The following is an 11,602-nucleotide window of genomic DNA, read 5'->3' as shown; positions in this document are numbered from 1 at the left end:
TTCCCTGCATGCCTGCTCTAGCACCATGTGGTCCCAGGCTGCATCACAGGACCGCAGGAGCATGGGTCCACACTGGTACCCCAGAGCCAGAAGCAGGAAGGGGGGTGTGTGTGTGTGTGTGTGTGTGTGTGTGTGTGTGTGTGTGTGTGTATTGTCCATGCAATAAAGGAGGGAGAGACACTGCGTGTCTGTTTGTGTCTGTGCATGTGTGTATGTCTGTGCAATGAGAGAGGGGGAGAGAGAGACAGAGACCAATGAGGGAAGGGGTGTGTGTGTGTGTTCATAGGGTAGGTCACACAAGCGCACCCCACCATACACATGCACCTACATCCCCCCTCACACAGCTATACACACAGACCCCTGCCCCCACATCCCCTCACCCTCCCCAGTCACCCTCCCCCCTGCACACATCCCCCCCAAAAACCCCATACCCACCTACACCCCCGACATGCTCCCTCAAATCACACCCATACCCCCCCACACCCACACCTTACCATACCTCACATACCCACACACCCACAGCCCCCCACAAACCTATACCCACACCCATTCCCCCATCCCCCCACAGTATACAAGAGTAAGACTTCATTTTAAGCTATTGTGTCATCATACACTACACAAACACGTGTACATCAACACAAAAATATTTTTTAAAATCAAATTAATGAATGTTGTAGATGTTTGATTTTTAGAATATAATTTGGTGTTTTTCTTGTTCTGAGATGGCAAAACCCCTTGCTGGAAGGAGTATTTCCGGGAGCAAGGGGAGGGACTTCTGGTGGCAAAGGCTGGGGGTTAGGGGGTGGGACTTCTGGTCCCAAGATGGCAACCAGGGGACGGCGTACCTGTCAAGGGGTGTGGCTATCCATGTGGCCCTTGACATCTTGCCAAAACTTGGCAAGCAGCCCTCTGCCCAAATTAATTGCCCACCTCTGGTTTAGAAGGTTTCTAGTTGTTAGCAGGAAAACCACTACTATTTATTTTTTTTAAGCATATGAAAAACAGTTTTTGCTTAAACATATTTAAAGCAGTTTATTTTCTGTCAGTTCTATCTGTAATTGTAATTAAGGTTTTAGACTACATGAACTAACATTTAAAATATTTCAAGAATGTGAAAAAATTAGATAAATTACAGATGATAAGTAATAATATATGGTATTTATATATTTTACTGGTAAAAACCAGCAAAACTTTTTTAAAAGTTAAAACTACAAGTTAATTTAAATAAGCATGATGGAAATTTAATGGAAGGCAACATACAATAACATTTTTAGAATAAAACCAAATAATAGAGGATAAAACAAAAGTAATGAATTGGGTATGCTCAAATTTCTTTTATGTGGGGAAATTCTGAAATTTATTTATTCTCAGGATGCATTTGATTTAAATCACTATTTAGATCACTGTTTAAATCACCAGTCAGGAAGCCTTGATTTAATCATTGTTTTGTACGAAAATTGCATTCTTGTTGTTTTGATACCCTTTATTCATTTAACTTCTTGAAACTGCACTTTTAGAGAGAGGTAAGGGCTTGACTCTGCACACAAACTTGCAGAGAGACAAGACGGCTGATGGGTATAATCAGGTCTGTTCTGTCTTATCTCTGTATACTGCTGTTAACATGGATGTTATCTCGAGACACAAATCCACAGTTTGAGAGCTGAAACTAAGCATCACAGAGATGCTTAATGGGATCTTCTAGACTGAGCAACGAGTCCCATTGAGCAGACTAGTTTTCTTTAATCTTTATTAATCTATAGAGGAGCCTCTGGGAACCCCGTAAGATTGGGCCCCTCATATACTCCATGGCCTGTTTTTACCTATTTCTGAAACGTTTCTAAGGTTACATGAATATATTGTCTCAAATAGTATATAATTAGAAGTTATAATCTCTGTGCGGCTTAGACTAACCTGCAAAGATTGAATCAATTTAGCCTTGGGCTTTTTGATTTTCTGCACTTAGCCAAAATGAGCCATGGCTTAATCATTTGTATGGTACAAGTTTTATTTAGAATTTAGAGAACAGAAGTTAATTTTATAGAAAATTGTTTTGTAGTCTGTTCAATCTTTCCTTACAGTCTAACTAGTCTGACTGTCGCTGTTAAGTCGCTAGACACATAATAACATTTCCTTAATAATGAAATTTTAATTTTGGAAAACTTACAGCTGTTTTCATCTACTGATAATTATCTAAATAAATAATTTTGGGCTGCGATATTCCATTCACGTTAAAAGGTTTTTTTTTTTTTTTTTTGGAGTGTTTGAGGAAACTGGCTCAGGTATTTTTGAGTTTTGCAAGTCAGAACAAATGTATTTTCCCATTGGAAATAAGCACTTTTCTCCCCCATGGTTGTTTTGTTAGCACAGAATAATGCTATAGTAACAATTTAAATAACTTTTGTGGAAGAAATCTTCATTTTTGCATTGACAGAGATGGTAGAAAAATCCTTCAAGCTTACCACCACCATTTAATGTCAGGTATAGAAAAAAAGTCCTGATTTTTAGTTCCCCCTACAATTTTTGCTGCATCTTCTCCTATTCTGTAGATTCTAACCTTTTATTTAAAACATCTTCCATCTCATAGTTGCTAAGATACAGTCATGTAATGATAGGGAGTAATGTTTTCATGCCAAATTACAGGGATAATGGTGGGAACTCAATCTTTTCTATTTTACTCATCTCAGGAAGATGTAAAATTTCAACCCTACTTGGAACCATTTAAACAGTAATATAAAATTAAGCTCAAGTTTAAAAATGTTTTTTCATCTGAAATGTTTTCTTTCTAAAATTTGAATGAGAGATTATATTAATGACATGAAGTTTTAAAAATCACAAAATTGCATAAAATCCAGAAGTTTAAATATTCTTTCAGTAACATTATTTCAGCAATATTTCATAGCCAACATATTGTATAGTGTATAGCTCAGTGTTTGCCTATGTGAGGAACTTTCTTGCATGTGTAATAAGTTCAGGACCAGCATCTTGAACAGAGATGTAGTTGCATGTATACAACAGAGAAAACCTATAGTATATTACTGTTGACACCTCCAGTTTTGGTTTCTAATTTTGCATTCTTAAAGTTGCATTATAGTAGTTGGCCCTTAATAACACATTATTTTAAAAAGTGCTATGTTACTTGTTCAGGATTTCTATTGAACAGTTTATTTTTCCATAATAAAGTGAGCACTAATGAAAATGTTACTTTCCTAACCTCAAAGGTTACTTTAAAACAAGAAAAGAATGGGTATGAATCCCTTTCTCTCCTTTTCCCAAATAGTTATATAATAAAAGGCCAGGAAACAGATCTGGTGTTTACATTTTTCTCTTTTTTCACTTAAAGGAAAGAACATCCTTTACATTGCTTGAGGATGAAAGAATGTGAGACTATGAGTACTGGATTAGTAATAGAAATATCTTTTCCAAAGTGTTTGTCATGAGTTAGTAGGCATTAAAAGCAAAACAAAACAATCCAAGATGTAAAAAACACTGCTTTTTTAAACTGATACCAGAAATACGAGCCAATTCTAACTAATTGTTTGAAAAAGATTAGTTTAATTCAACTGATGCAAACCTGTAATATAGATACATGTAAAATAGTTTATTTAACCCTCACATATTAAATTGGCTAAATCAGTAAATAACCAATACAGCCTAAATTGATTTAAGCGGTTTAAATTGATGTATATGTATACTACCTGAACTTACAAATCGTATCAGTGTGTAGATATAGTATATGCTCTATGTACATTTGTGTTTATTTTCATAGATCAAATTTTTAAATGCATGTATCTTAATTTGATATAGTTATTTTGCATACACAAAGACTGCCTAAAATTTTCTTCCCTTCTCAGTGCTCAGGTTGCTTTTCCTGAACACTAGGTATGTCATCGTAGCTCCATTGTAATTTGTAAGTGATCCATAATATGCCTCAAGAAAAACAGAGTAAATGAGGTATGGATTTCTATTGTAGGAATTAATAAATAAATAAAAGAACCCAAGAAGCCACTTCTATCCTTTTTAGATGATTCTTCCAGACATTCTTTATTAATCATAAAGGCAATTAAAATGCTCACAGCATCTTCCTCATTCCCTGCAATCTTCTGCAGGTTCTCTTTGCAAATTTATTAGTTTGTCAGGGACATATACAAATATTTCAACCCTCCATAGACTTGGTCCATGTCTTATTGGCTTTTTCCTGCTAACCTATCTATACATATTTAGAGAAGCACATTACAGTTTAGGTAATAATTTACATTTCAGCCAATCGTTTGCATGCCTACCAAGAAGCATATTTTTAGCACCAAGGTAGACTCGAGGCCAGTAGATCCCTCAGTGTAGTAGCCAAGCTGCAAACTCTTTTCCTTTGAGGCTTATGGCCTGAAATATAAAATTTACATAAAACTGACCTGTCAATGCTTGTGTTACTCTGGCATTTTGTGTCTATGAAATGTAACAGTATAAAAGTATTTTTTTAAATGTGAATGTACAGCATAGTTGTCATGTTTGGAATTAGGTATATGGTTTGCTAATGTTACAGAATGATATACTCTCAAGTGAATGAAGAAGTGCTGAGTATTTTTCAAGGAAGAAGGAGAAGATTTTTAGATACATATTATAATATTTTTTTCTTGATGGACCCTGAGGTCTAATTAGGGGGGTATTCAGCACACATCTGTATTTAACTAGGTTTTCATGTTTTAATTTGTAGTTAACCTTTAAATAACTTGCATTAGCTCTTTTCAAAGTAGTATGATCAAAGTATACAAAAGAATAGCTGGAAGCATAAGGCATTCTTGAGTGGGAATATGTAATGGAATTGAGAAAGGTTTAAAGGCAAAACAGTACTTCAGTGAATACAGCACTTGATTGGGACTCAGGAGACATGGCTTTGCATATGACCTTGCCCATGTGGAGATAATGATAACTGATCCTTGTAAAAACCTTTGAGATGTACTGATAAAAAGCATGATACAAGAATGATCTAATATTGGTAAAATAATACCTAACAAGTACAATTTATATGTAAATATATTTCAACACAGGATTTGAAAATTCATTATTACTTTCCTTTATAATTATTTTATAAAATTAATTATAGTATTTTACTTATATTAGAAAATATCAAAGTTAGTTTAAGGAAAGGTAGAGATTTTGCTTTCTGGGGCAGCAAATGGCAGAAGGAAAAAGAGAGAGTTCTGAATTTCTATTTTGGAAGGGGAAAAAAGCCTCTGTACATTAGTTTTTTATTTTATTGCATGTCCTGTGCTATTTGGTGTTTGGTGGGTTTTGCTTTGTTTTGTTTTTAATTTCTGCTTTTGGAGTCACATGACTGTCAAAATGACATTTTAAATGGCATTTCCTAGCTCTTGTAGCTGCAGAGAATATTTTAGCCTAAAAATATAAGCTGAGCGTACTTTAAAAGCCCAAAGAACAGAAACTAGCTGATGGATTCTTGATTTTTATTTTAAACTTTAGGACTTTTAAGAATTTTAAGATTAACTACATGTATCTAACTCTGGTAAGCTCAAATATCAATTGTCTTGTTTGCTTGTTGATCTGTTCCAGAATTGCCAGCTGAAAAATATATATGAAAAAATATTTAAGATTTAAGAATTAGAAGAACATTAAGAAATTTGGAATTTTTAACACTCATTTGGCTATATCTGAACTGAGCCCAGATGGTAGCTTAGTATTAGAAAAGCTTAATTTTATTCTCTTCGGCTATTCTTTGTATAGAAAAGTGATCTTTTTTCAGTTTTGCTACTTTGGTTATGTTTATTTTCAGTTAAAATTTTTATAATGTTGAAAACATGGCCATACTGTCTGTAAAAGCCTATTTAAGAAAACATTTTATAGAAATAAATGTTAACAAACTAAATATCTTGCATATTTTAATCTTTCAAATATATTTTTATAGTTCTGTACCCTTTTACTCCAGTAATGTTTATATAGAAAAGAGAGAGCATCATGATTATTTGGAGTCCTTATTATAGATCTCTTTAGATACTTAAAAGGAGTCAAGAAATAGAGACAAAATGCAATGTTTATGCTGGAAGATTCTTCAAAGGGATAGAGGATGCAAACTGAACTATTTAGTTTGAAAAATTCCTAGAAAAGCTCTTATTTGATGCTATCAACATCAGTTTGTTTTAAAAGGGCTTTTAGGGTATGAGATAAAAAGACTGCCATGTTAGATCAGAGCATTGGTCCATAATGCTGGGTAACCCTTTCTCTGACATGGACTGTTGCCAGATGAGGATTTGAAATATTTATAATTTATCTAATTATCAGTTTATTTGGGAAGATATTATCCTGATCTCAGCTGGATAGTTTATATCCTGAAGAATAAAGATTGATGGGCTTGGGTGGAGGGGAGGGTGTACTTATCATTTATGAAAGGAGAAAGAAAGAAAGTACAGAAGCAAAGTTGAAGCACAAAGGAACAGCCAAAGTATGAATTATATCACTTCATAATCTTGTAATTAAGATGGTGTTCAGTACCACTCCTTTTGATCCTCTTATTAGAAGAAAAGCCAACCTGCAGAGCTCCCACAGGATGCAAGGCAAGAAGGACCTCCTCATTATGTTCAAACCTCCTTATTATGTTCAAAAGACTTATGTATATGTTTGGCACCCACATTTAGCAGTTTTGAGAGTTTTCTAATGGATAAAAGGGCTTTTTTTTCCCAACTGTGTATCTAAGCCGGGTCCTGCTTTGAGCAGAGGGTTAGATTAGATTACCTCTTCAGGTCCTGTCCAACCCTGCTTTTCTGTGATTCTATGATCTAGAATATATCTAAGTACAGAAGGTTCTTTACAGATGATTCTTACACATAATCCCAGATAGTAAAAGATAAACCTGATTATCTGTGCCATTACATAGACTGTATTAGGAACCCTATGGCTAAGTACAGACAGTTAAAAAGCCCAAGGCTAAATCGATTTAGTCTTTGCAGGTTGGTCTAAAATGCAGAGATTAAATTTAGAAACAACTGGACATGCATACACTTTTGATTCAGGAAATGCAGTCACTTGCCTGCAGTGGCTCAGGCCAGAAGCCAGGGGGCGCTAGAGCATGGCTGTCTGGCATGTAGCCAGCATGGGCTGTGTATTCACTTCCTCTTCCTGCTGCCCCTGAGAATCACAGAAGCAGGACTCTGCTGGGTTGTTCATCACTTCCTCTTCCTGCTTCTAGGTGCCTCTGGGTTTTGTAATCCACAATTGCAGCCAGCAGTAATTTTCAGTAAGTTTAGCAGGACAGGGCAGCTCTGTACTCAGGAGAAGGGGGTTTAGTCAGGGGAAGAGTGGTTTAACCCTCTCCCTAGCCCCAGACCCTAGCGAGGGTTTGCCTCGGGTGAGGGGTAACCCTGCCTCCCTCCACCCCCAACCCTTCTTTGCTGGAGCAGACAACACAACCCTGCCCAGCCCAGGGCTGGAAAGCATGCTGGGATGCTGAGGGACTCTGATTTTACTTAAAACAGGAAGGATCTGGGATAAAGGTTTCATAAACCAGTTTGACCCAAATCAGTTAAGTTTGATACTACATTCAACCATTTTTATTTTAAACCAGTTTCAGCCATTTTGAAACTAGGTGATGTGTACTGAACTTCTGTTCTGTTGCAGGTTTAAACCAGTTTCTGATGAGTTAAGTCAGCTTATGTGTAACTTCTGTCCCTAGCCTAACAGTCTACCCTGCTTGGTCTGCCTAGCAAGTTGGGGAGTGTTAGCTGGTTATGCCACTTGATTGGCTAAAAATTGGGCCCTATTTAGTGTTCGTGTAGCAATTGACTTTAGGCTGGTCAATATGGATTTCTGTGCTAGTTGTTCCAAACCCTTCTCCTGATCTTGGCTCCTGACATTTGGTTTGCTTTCTGTTCCAGTCCACGATGCTAACTGTCAATTGTCCATGTCGTGGTCACATACAGTCAAGTTCACTTAAAAGAGAAGGCATGCCAAAACTCTTTCCTAAGGTTGCTTCAGGGCCCCCATGTTGCTCTAGAAGCATTTCATCCATGAAACCCTGTGCTTGCAGCTGGGGTAGTGTAGTTCCATGATGCATAAAGCACAGGGATGGCTTAAAGGCCTAGTTGATCTGCTAAGGCTTGCACCAAACTAAGTTTCAGTCAAAATAAGTCATTTTCGTCTGTCCAAATTTCAGTACGTGAAACCACGGTTATTTTAATTTATTTTCTAAGAATTGTTTACTGATACTGTTAGACATTGAATGCTTCAGAGCAGTGGTTCTCAACCCTTTCAGGGTCAGGGCACCCCACCACCACATTTTGGAATGCAGTGGCACCCTTGGCTGAGAACCACTGTTGGTGCTGCTTTGACTTACCTGAGTGCTTCTCAGTTGTGGTTTGCTTCCAGGAAGAGCTGTAAAACTGCCTGAAACTGCTCCTGCCGCACAGCCAGACCAGGAAGCGAAGTGCCTTGTGTCCACATTCCATTAGGGAGGAGCCGAAAGCAGGCAGAAGCTGCTTTGTGCAGTGCCGCTTTTGCTGGTCTAGCACTTGCAATGCTGCTCCTGGAAGTTCCACCCATTACTGTTTCCAGAGGAGCATAGGGGATGGCAGACCAGAAAGAGCTGTATGATAGAAGGGAGCTTTGCTGATTGCTTTAGGTCGATTAAAGAGCCCTAATTTAGGGGGAGTGCGTGGAGCAATTTTACCTGGCCAGTTTCCCCACAGCACCACTGAAGGGGTTCCTAGGTGCTGTGACGCCCCAGTTGAGAACCACTGCTTTAGAGGAAGGAAGCAGAATAGCATTTTTTATTAGTTTTTTGACAATCAAATGATGGAAAAGATGTACAGATAGCTTTCTATAGCAGGTGTTCTGTTTTTAAATAGTGGTATCATGTAAGCCCTTTTCTTAAGCTACTTTTCCATAATATGTTTCATCCTCAGGTACTCTTAGCAATATTATTAGTTGGTTGTGAGTGCCTTAATGACACATTTTTTATTATGATGATAATTGGTTTATATCATATCAAAACAAAATGTGATTGTAATTTTAAGTAAAATGATAATCTTTAAAGGCCCACAGAAAAGTGAAAATGAAAAATAAATATTACTTAAATAATATATAACAAAGTAATATATTTAGATGAGATAAACATCTTGCAAATAGGTCTGCATTTTTAAACAAAGACGCTTTTAACTGGATATGTTCTGTATCTGATGGTATGGAAAGGTTCTCCATGTAAATAGCTTCTAATGCACAATTCCAAGTATTTGGGTAAAGACTTGGATAGTGATATTCTTTCTGGAAAATTCTGCAAACGGCATCCTCGTCATTAACTAGCAGGTATAAAGCTAGCTCACTGATATCCTTTGCTGTTCAGAAGCATTAGTTTATTTAAGATTCTGATGCTGTTTGTGCAAAACGAATTTAGATACTTTTCCTGTTTACTTAGAAATTATACTGCCAGCTAGCTTGTCAGGGAGCATTATAGATAGAGAGATTAAAAATACTGGTAGAAAGATCGCGGTGTTTTATCCTTCCACATTATTGATCCATAAATACTTACAATGTATGATAAGATTGCCATTGCTATAAAGGACTGAGGAAAGAATTAAGAAACTGCACTTCCAGAAGTCATCATTATAATGACAGGCAATTTAGTTTGAAGTAACTGAAGCAGTGAAGAATACAATCAATCATATCAGCAAGTATCTTTACAAATTTTATTAGTCTATAACAAATGTTGTACAGACCATCAAGGTCATTTGATAGTGATGCTGGGATGGGATATTGTTAAAGCAATACAAGTGTTTTGAATAAACTGCCATGTCCAGTTCCCTAGAGTTTCTGCAATGCAGTGAAGCAATGAGATAGGAAATAAAAACATCTGCAAAATCAAATAGTCACTTTATGTAATTTGTTGATATATTTTCAAGCTTAATAGTGCTAACTTTTTTTCTGATAAACAGTTTTGGTGACAATTGATGTCTTTTCTTCGTCCCTGATAAATCACTTGTGCAAGCTTAAAAAAAAAAAAGTCCCAATAAAATCAATCAGAAGGCCTGTGTCTGATCAGAGCTCTGGCAACCTGCTCAAGTGTGTTTCTCCATGGAATTTCTCCATGTCTTCATTCCTGACTACTATCTTTAATGCTCTTTTTCTCTTGTCACAGAAAAATCAATAGTAGGGGCATAGATAGGGAAATACTTCATGGGATGCATGGGTAGGTCAGGAAGAGGTATACCCCTCAAAAAGAATTTTTTTGGGGCCCTAATATGTCTGCTTGTCACTAGGAAGCCAATACTAGTTTTATATTGGAAATTAAAACACCCACATATATATATACACACACATCATTCTTTAGGGACAGTTAAGTCGGTAATATTAAGGCCTCCTGACAGTAAGCACCATTGAAGCCATGCCACTGTGAGAAAAACCAGCTTTTTGTTTAAGAGTAATAGGTAATGTAATCTAATACACCTATTAATATAAGTTATTAAATTGTAGCTATTAAAACATTCCTTTCCTTGAAAAATACAGAAAGGAAAGCAGCGTTGTTTGCTAGCATACCAAGCTTAATGGGACTTGCTGATTCAAATATAGTAAAGGTCCCTTAAAAAGCTGCTAATTTCTCACGTTCATCTCTGTTTACTTCAGCAGATAATTTGGGGAACATATTAAAATATAACTAACAAGTATTTACCTCAACCCCTCTCTCTCCCTCTCCCTCTCCCTTTTTCTCTGTGACAAGTATTCTAGTACAGTCTATTACAAGTGTTCAGCCTGGCCGGTAAATGTTAATTTTGACCTGTCTCCATTAATTTTACTCATATCTTCAAAACCAAAGTGACATGTCCATTTTACAGAATTCAGCCCAGAAGCTAACTGTACATTTGGGGTAATGAAGGTATCTGGAGCAGGGAGGAGGAGTGTGTGTGTGTGTGGGGGGGGGGATATTACTCCTAAGTTAGAGAGTGACATTAGATCTATTCTGTAGTCATTGCTACAGCCTTGAGCAGTTTGTACTTACTTTGGCTCTTATACAGTTGCTCTTTAGGGCAGAATAGCTGTTGGAGCAGTATAGTCTACTGCTCTGCTCTGTATTTTTCCAGCATGCTGGGAGGCATCCATGAAAGCACCTAGTGCAGGCTTTGCAATGTTCCTTTTCCACTTCTTCTACCCCAATATAGCAGAACCAATGTGGTTTACAGTTCTGACGTGGGATTAACTTTTAAGCAGAGGTGCACCAATACATTGGTCTGATTATCGGATTGGTACCGATATAAAGAAAATTATCTATATCAGATATCGGCCTTAAGTAGCCAATAATTGGGCCAATAAATGTCCGTCCTGTGTGCAGCTGCAGTGTAGCATGTAGGCAATGAAGACAGCCCGCAGCATGGAGAGCTGCCTCCAGCAGGTAAATCGGAGGGGGGGTGGTGGAAGGGAAGGGCTGTAAGGGGGCAGATTAAGGCCCTACAGGGAGGCAGGGGTTGGGGCAGGGGCAAGTGCTGCCCAGTTGGGACGGGTGGGTGAGGGACGAAGCCTCACATCACCTGGGGGTGTGGAATGGAGCTGGGATTGTCTGGGGGGCACGGGGCAGGCAGGGGTGGCTCCTGCTGCCATATGCAGCTGGACT

The sequence above is a fragment of the Alligator sinensis genome, unplaced genomic scaffold, assembly GCF_000455745.1.
Source record: "Alligator sinensis unplaced genomic scaffold, ASM45574v1 scaffold30_1, whole genome shotgun sequence".
NCBI lineage: Eukaryota > Metazoa > Chordata > Crocodylia > Alligatoridae > Alligator > Alligator sinensis.
Note: the sequence above shows the minus strand (reverse complement) of the source record.